Below are 7,917 nucleotides of genomic sequence, written 5' to 3'. Positions count from 1 at the left end.
CACCTGAAGAGGTGAAATCAAACCATGCTCGTAGTTCATGGGTTGATTTGTTTTAGTGCAAATGGACGTTGCCTTTGACAGATCAAAGGACATTTGAAACGGGCAAGGTGCCGTAGCTTAGACTCGATAAAACATGCAATTTCAAATCAGAACACGTTTGAGGAACTTGATGTTTCTGGGTTTAACCTTCTTGTTGAATGCCCGTTGTATACGTCGTTTGTATAGCTTGACGTTGTGCAAGGCGTTGAGTCGCCGTTCGTCTAGAAGAGTGAGTTCTTCGTACCTTCGACGGGTCCATTCCGCCTCAGGGACTTGACTCTCCAGTAGGATGCGTAGAGATGGGACCTCTAACTCTACCGGTTGAACCGCCTCCATACCATATGCTAGGTAGAAGGGTGTGGCGCCTATCGGTGTTCGAATGGAGGTTCGGTATCCCCAGAGTGCGAATGGGAGTTTGCTCGGCCAATCGCGGTAGTTGTCTTGTATTTTCTTGATAATGGTGACAAGAGTTTTGTTCGTTGCCTCCACCGCTCCGTTGGTTTGGGGGCGGTAGGGGGATGATCGATGTCGCTTGATCTTGTATTTGTCCAACAAGGCTTGAGTTTCTGCCCGGAAATGAGAGCCTTGATCGCTGATGATTTCATGGGGTACCCCGTATCGGCAGATGATGTTGTTTTGAATGAAGTTGGCCACTTGTTTGGCGGTCAAGACTGCATATGATTGTGCTTCTACTCATTTGGTAAAGTAGTCGATGGCGACGAGGACGAAGCAATGCCCCTTAGTGCATATCGGGTTGACTTTCCCGATAATGTCGATGCCCCAGGTTGAGAAAGGCCAGGGTGACGTCATGGTGTACAAAAGAGATGGTGGTATGTGTTGTATGTTGGCGAAGATTTGGCAATTGTGGCAATGTTTGACGTAGTTACGACAATCGGCTTCCATGGTGGTCCAGTAGTAACCTAGTCGCATGATTTTCCGTGTAAGCATCATTGCACTCATGTGAGGGCCACATTCTCCGTCGTGAACCTCTCCCATGACTTTCTTGGCTTTGTGATGGTCAATGCAAAGGAGGAGAATTCCTTGGGGTGTTCTTTTGTAGAGTTGATTTTGGTTTATCACGAATTGTGATGCAAGTAAACGGAATGCTCTTTGTCCTCTTTGATCAGAGTTGGGAGGGAATTCGTTTTTGGTTTTGTAATTGAGGATGGCTTGGTACCAAGGTTCGTCATGGCTTTCCTCGTCGTCGATAATGGCACAAATGTGAGCTGGCTTGCTCCGTCTTTCGACACATAGGGGCATTGATGTCATGTCCTCAGGTATGTTGACGAGCGCGACAAGTTTTGCCAGGGCATCAGCAAATTGATTTTCCTCTCGTGGCAAGTGGAAGTAGTCGATTTGGTCATAAAACTCGGCCTCTTGACTGATCTTTGCTTGGTAGGGAGCTAAGCTGTCAGATCGGATTTTCCATGATCCGGACACCTGATTGATGATGAGTGAGGAATCGCCGTGGACCCTCAGTCTCTTGATGCCAAGTGTGATGGCTGCTTGTAGGCCGGATGAGACATGCTTCATATTCAGCGACATTGTTGGTGACGGCAAAGTCCAGCTTGACCGAGATTAGAACATGTTCTCCCTCTGGTGATATTACAAGGATTCCTACCCCGAAGCCTCTTAGATTAGATGCACCATCAAAGTATAGGTCCCATGCGTCGGAGTCTGCACAAACGATGTCTTCGTCAGGAAGTGACCATGTGTCGGACGTAGGATCCTCGTTGACGGGATTTTCTGCTAGGAAATCGGCAACTGCTCTTCCCTTGATGACCTTGAAGGGTACGAATTTGAGATCAAACTCGGACAGCATGAGTGTCCACCTAGACAGCCTTCCGTTTAGTACGGGTTTTTCGAAGATGTATTTAACCGGGTCCATCTTGGAGTAGATGTGGACCGAGTAGCTCAGCATGTAATGCCGCAGCTTCTTTGTTGACCATACTAGGGCAAGGCATGTCTTTTCCAGTTGGGTATACCTCGTCTCGTACTCAATGAACTTTTTGCTGATGTAGTAGATGGCTCGCTCTTCGTTGCCAACTATTTGTGCTAGCATTGCTCCCATGGCCGTGTTGGTAACAGTCAGGTATAGGGATAGAGGAATCCCCGGTTGAGGTGGCATGAGGACAGGAGGTTTGGATAGGATTTCCTTTATTCTGTCGAAGGCCTTCTGACAATCGTCGTCCCAATCGGTGTGATCGGAGGCACGAAGCTTCTTGAATATTGGTTCACAAATCATAGTAAGCTTGGCAATGAACCGGCTGATGTATTGGACCTGACCGAGAAATCCCCGAATCTCCTTCTCGTTCCTAGGCCGAGGCATTTGTTGAAGGGCTTTGATTTTGGTTGGATCAATCTCAATGCCTCTTTTGCTGACGACATGTCCCAAGAGTTTTCCAGAGGTGACCCCGAATGCACACTTCTGAGGATTTAGTTTCATGTTATATTTCCGCAGACGAGCGAAGAATTTCCGGAGTGCACTGATGTGGCCGTCCTGTTCTTTCGATTTGACGATCATGTCATCGACATATACCTCTACCTCCTTGTGCATCATATCATGTAGGAGAGTGGTAGCGGTTCTTTGATAGGTTGCTCCGGCGTTGATGAGGCCGAAAGGCATGACCGTGTAGCAATATGTACCCCACTGTGTAGTGAACGCAATTTTGTGCATGTCTTCCTCAGCCATTTTAATCTGGTTGTACCCGGCATACCCGTCCATGAATGATAGGAGAGCATGCTCGGCGGTGTTGTCCACCAGAATGTCAACATGTGGCAAAGGAAAGTCGTCTTTTGAACTCGCCTTGTTCAGATCCCTGAAGTCGACGCAAACCCGAATTCTCCCGTCTTTCTTCGGTACAGCAACAATGTTGGCCACCCAATCCGAGTATTCAGACACTTTGATGAACCCAACCTTGAACTGTTTGTCCACTTCTTCTTTGATTTTTAGGGCCCATTCAGAACGCATCCGGCGTAGCTTCTGTTTCACAGGTTTAGCCCCGGGTTTAATGGGTATCCGGTGCTCTGCAATTTCTCTGTCAATCCCAGGCATATCTCTGTAAGACCAGGCGAACACGTCCTTGTATTTGTGGAGGAGGTCAATGAACTGTTGTGTTTCCGAGGGGTCCAGGGTTGTCCCTATCCTAAGTTCTTGAGGTGTTGATGTGACCGTAATTGGCGCATATTTAGCCCCCGAATTACCATTGTTTCCATGCTTTTTAGTGCCTATTTGGGTCATTTCTTATCTCTAGTTCTTTGTTTTGCATATTCTTTGAGATTTTGATCCCTTGGTAGGAAAGGAGTAAGAATTTTGCATTTTCATGGCAAAACGAGGCTAAATTGATTGTATTCAATGACCAAGCATCAAGAAGAGACAAGACTAGAAGGCCTTTGTACATATTATAGTAGAAGAACAATGTTGAGAAAGGATCCTTGCGTCCCCAAGGAAATCCCCAAGGAATTTATGAAGAAAAGGGAAGAAAAGAAGAAGAATTGAAGCTGACCAACAATCCGAACGGATTGCAGACAATCCGTCCGTCCAGCCAGCCCAATCCGAGCGTCCCTCCTTGGAATCCGCTCGGATTCCCCCTCAACAATCCGAGCGTCCCTCTCCTGAATCCGCTCGGATTGCACAGCCCAAATCCGGCCGTCCCGACTCTAATCCGCACGGATTCCTGTACAGCACGAATTTCATTCTTCGAACTACGAAAAGAGAAGCCCTTCTCTCAGAAAATACCGGGTCCTCCTTGCTCAACTTAAAAAGTGTAATTACTAGTTTAGCCCTTAGTTAACCCTAATGCATCCTCCCTAATTTTCACTATAAATACCCCATTAGTCTAATTAGAGGAGCATGTTCTTCTTATCAATATTTAGAGTAGTTAATATCAATCAAATCTCTCTTCAATATTGTAATCAAGTATTAATCAAGTTTTAATCCAAGTTTTAGTTCTTTAATCTCTCTCTTGTTCTTCCTTTATTTTGGGTAATTAGAAGATTATTGGGTTTATTGGGAGATTGACAACCTTCCATCAATCATCAAGTTCTTCTATTATTCTTTGCATTATTATTTTGGAATCATTAGTAGGTATAATCTCTTAATCCCTTTTTAATTATTGTTAATTACTTTCATTTATTCATCATGTTTCATATTGTTGGTATGATTGACAACCTTGCTAGCATGATCAACATGATAATGAGTGAGTAGTCTCTTAGCTAGGGTTTAATGGGTGATTAGGGAAACCAACATGGGGAATGATTCATGCTTAAATTAATATGCTTTCATATCTTATTTGCTTGCTTGTTTTGATCTTAATACATGCACATGTTATATTTGATGAAATGCTAAGCCTATGAATCCTTGCATTTACTATCATCTCCTATCTTTTTAATGAGACTTGTAAGACATAACCCAACTCGAGTCTTGTTAGACCATGCATGTGTTGAGTAGGAAAGATTAAGTCGACTTGTAGGTGTTGTACAATCTAATCGATTCGGCTCCGGGGACCCAAACTTTCCTAGGATTGTAAGATATAACCCAACTCAATCCATCACAACAATAATTGCTTGCTTATAATTTGAGAACATGTTTGTATGATCATATCCCATGATTCCCCTATGATCCCATGACACCCTAGTGCCTTTAATCAATTGTTTACACCCCTTATTTTATTCATCTTGCTAGTTTATTTTCATTGTTATTTTAGTTTAGTAACCTTCTACATCAACCCAATTTGTGACACCCCCTAGACACTACTAGTTACAATAGAATTCTCATTTCAATACCCGTCCCTTGGGATCCGACCTTTACTTGCCTCTTTACTAATTGTAGAGTTGTTTGTGAAGTATAAATTGTGTTTTGTATCGACCATTGACCAACGACCACATATACTTAATTGTGAACACGAAATGGCCTCGATCAAAAATGGCGCCGTTGCCGGGGACGGTGTTTAAATTGATTTAAGATTTCTTTTATTGTTATTAGTTGTGTCTTTCTTCACCTTGGGGAAGTAGAACTCCTCAAGGTTTGTTCTAATTGTTTTTGAGATGTTTGATATTTTGCATGTCTAGAAGGTTACAAAGTGATTTGTTACCTTTTGACCGTGAAATCGAAAGAACCTTGACGAATAATAGGAGACTTGTTAGGAGGAATTTGAGAGGCGTTGGTGAAGTTGTTCAACCCACTAGTGAGTTTGTCAATCCTTTCGCAATAGAAGGAGAAGAGAACCCATTAAACAATATCCCACAAAATCCACCTACAATGCCTAAATTCTCGTCACACTCTATACCCACCGAGGAGAATCTACCAAATGGTACTCCTACACCGCAACATCTCACCGGAAATTTTATTGCCAAGTCCGCCTTCATCCAATTAGTTGAGAGGAGCCAATATGGGGGGATGCCAAGTGAAGACCCTCATTCTCATATGGAAACCTTTTGTGATTATTGTGATGCTATCTCTCAAACGGGCGTGACTCAAGACCAAATTAGATGGGTCTTATTTCCTTTTTCGTTAATCGGCACCGCAAAGCAATGGTTGAAGGGCCTTGATAAGGCCACCCTTGGAATAGATTCTTGGAAGAAGTTAGCTCTAGCTTTCTACAAAAAATTCTACCCACCGGAAAAGACTAACATGCTAAGAGCTCAAATTACGGGTTTTAAGCAAAGGGATGAAGAATCTTTGTATGAAGCTTGGGAGCGGTTCAAAGGTGTTTGTCGCTCATGTCCTCACCATGGACTTAGCGAATGGTTTTTGGTACAACAATTTTGGAATGGTTTATATGAAGATTCAAGGAACATTCTCAATATGGGATCAAATGGAATGTTCACCGAAGTTGATGACAATCAAACATGGAACAAGATTGAGGAAATGGCGGTCCATAATTCACAATATAGTAGACCTCGCAAGGCTACTAGAGGAGGAAAGTATGAAGTGGACTCCGTTACTCAATTGGGTGCTCAACTTAGTGCTCACATTGACACAATCAACTTGAAATTTGAACAAGCTATGGCTAGACTTGAGGAAAACTCAAAATCATCAAAGCATCATGTCAATGCCATGACGGCATCCTCATCAATCCCAAGTGGGATATGTGAGAATTGTGGAACTTTGGGTCATGACCCAAGTGAGTGTAGGGGAAGAACCGAACAAGTTAATGCTTTCCAAGCTTACAAAAGTGGTACCCCTTATTCAAATTTTTACAATGAAAACACCAAGTTCCATCCAAATCTCTCATACAAAAGCCAAAATGTTCAAAACCCTCAAACAACATACACTCCACCACCCATGAGAAACCAAAATCAAAGACCCTTTTACAATCAAAACCAAGGTTACCAAAATCAAAATCCATACAATCACCAAAATGACCAAGGTTTTGATGTCCAAAAAGCGGTCCTCCAAATGCAAAAGAATCAACAAGAATTTTTCACTCAAATGCAAAAAGATAGCCAAGCAAAAGACACCACCATCAACAACATTCTAGCTCACACCAAGATGTTGGAAACACAATTGACTCAACTAGCATCTTCAAGCTCACAAAGACAAAAGGGGCAATTACCACCTCAAAGTAATCCCCCTAGACATGAAACGGTTAGTGCCATTCACTTGAGAAGTGGTACAAGGTATGAGGCACCGAAGAAGCAAGTTGAGGATGAAGTTGTGCAAGCTAGTGAAAAGGAAGAAATTGTGCAAAGCCCCAAAGAAGGGGAATCATCAAAAGAAGAAAGTTCAAAGAAAAATGAAGACAAGGCCAAAGAGAAGGAGCCCATTGTGATTAGACTTCCTTTTCCAAGTCGTCAAGCCAAGCCTAAATTTGATGATCAACTTGGAAAGTTCATGGAGATTGTGAAGAATTTAGAAGTCTCAATTCCTTTCACGGAATTAATCAATCACGTTCCGGCCTATGCAAAGTATATGAAAGATATCCTCACAAAGAAGAAGTCGATCCGGAAACTTGAGACTATCGCCTTCACTAAGGTGAGTAGTGCAATACTTCAAGGGAGTTCACCTCCAAAGTTAAAGGATCCGGGAAGCTTCTCAATACCGTGTACCATTGGCGACACGACGATCAACAAAGCCTTATGCGATCTAGGGGCTAGTGTGAGTGTCATGCCGTACTCGGTAAGTAAAAGGTTGGGAATGGGAGAGCTTAAATGAACCAATATCACACTCCAAATGGCCGATAGATTGACGAAGACACCATTAGGGATATGGGAAGATGTCCCCGTGCGAATTGGGAAGTTTTTCATCCCGGTGGACTTTGTCATTGTTGATATGGAGGAAGATTCCAACATTCCTATCATCTTAGGAAGACCCTTCCTACACACCGCGGGTGCGGTGATTGATGTAAAACATGGAGAGCTCACTCTAGAAGTGGGAGATGAAAGCATAACTTTTAATCTTGACAAAACCATGAGAGCTCCTCGTTTGCATGAGCCATGTTTCATGATTGATCATTATAGCCGGAAAGATGAAAGGAAGAAATCGGAACTCCAATGGAAGAAGAAAGATGAAGATGCTCCATTCAAAGAGCAAGTGAATTGTGACAAGGAGAGCTTGCAAGGCTCATCAAAATCAACCAAGGAAGAAGAGGATGGCCTCATTGGCCAAGAAAAGAAATTGGGAGAGTTGTCTCCAACTAAGCAAGAGATTTTCAATGATCAACTCAATGAAGTTTGTGGTCTTTGGGACGACGAGTTTGAAGGGATTTTTAATCCCTACATTGGGCATGCCATCGATCATGATCAACAACAAGGGCCACGGTCTATTGAAGACCTCTACCACAATAATGAACAAGCTTTTGATTACTTCTTCAAGGTGTTGAGCAACATCAACAACACCTTGAACATGCCCCCTTGACATCTCATCAAGAATGAGAG

The 7,917-nt window shown here is 43.1% G+C and overlaps 1 non-coding gene across 1 annotated transcript; it reads right to left on the bottom strand.

The window, feature by feature from the left end:
* Window positions 1-5,671: 5,671 nt before the first annotated feature.
* LOC141602891 (small nucleolar RNA R71) lies at window positions 5,672-5,778 on the bottom strand. Its single transcript, XR_012524797.1, has one exon. It is a non-coding gene; the product is annotated as a small nucleolar RNA R71 (small nucleolar RNA).
* Between the last annotated feature and the right edge of the window lie 2,139 nt (window positions 5,779-7,917).

The sequence above is a fragment of the Silene latifolia genome, chromosome 9 (assembly GCF_048544455.1).
Source record: "Silene latifolia isolate original U9 population chromosome 9, ASM4854445v1, whole genome shotgun sequence".
NCBI classification, from domain to species: domain Eukaryota; kingdom Viridiplantae; phylum Streptophyta; class Magnoliopsida; order Caryophyllales; family Caryophyllaceae; genus Silene; species Silene latifolia.
Note: the sequence above shows the minus strand (reverse complement) of the source record. Positions and strands in the feature narration are given on the sequence as shown.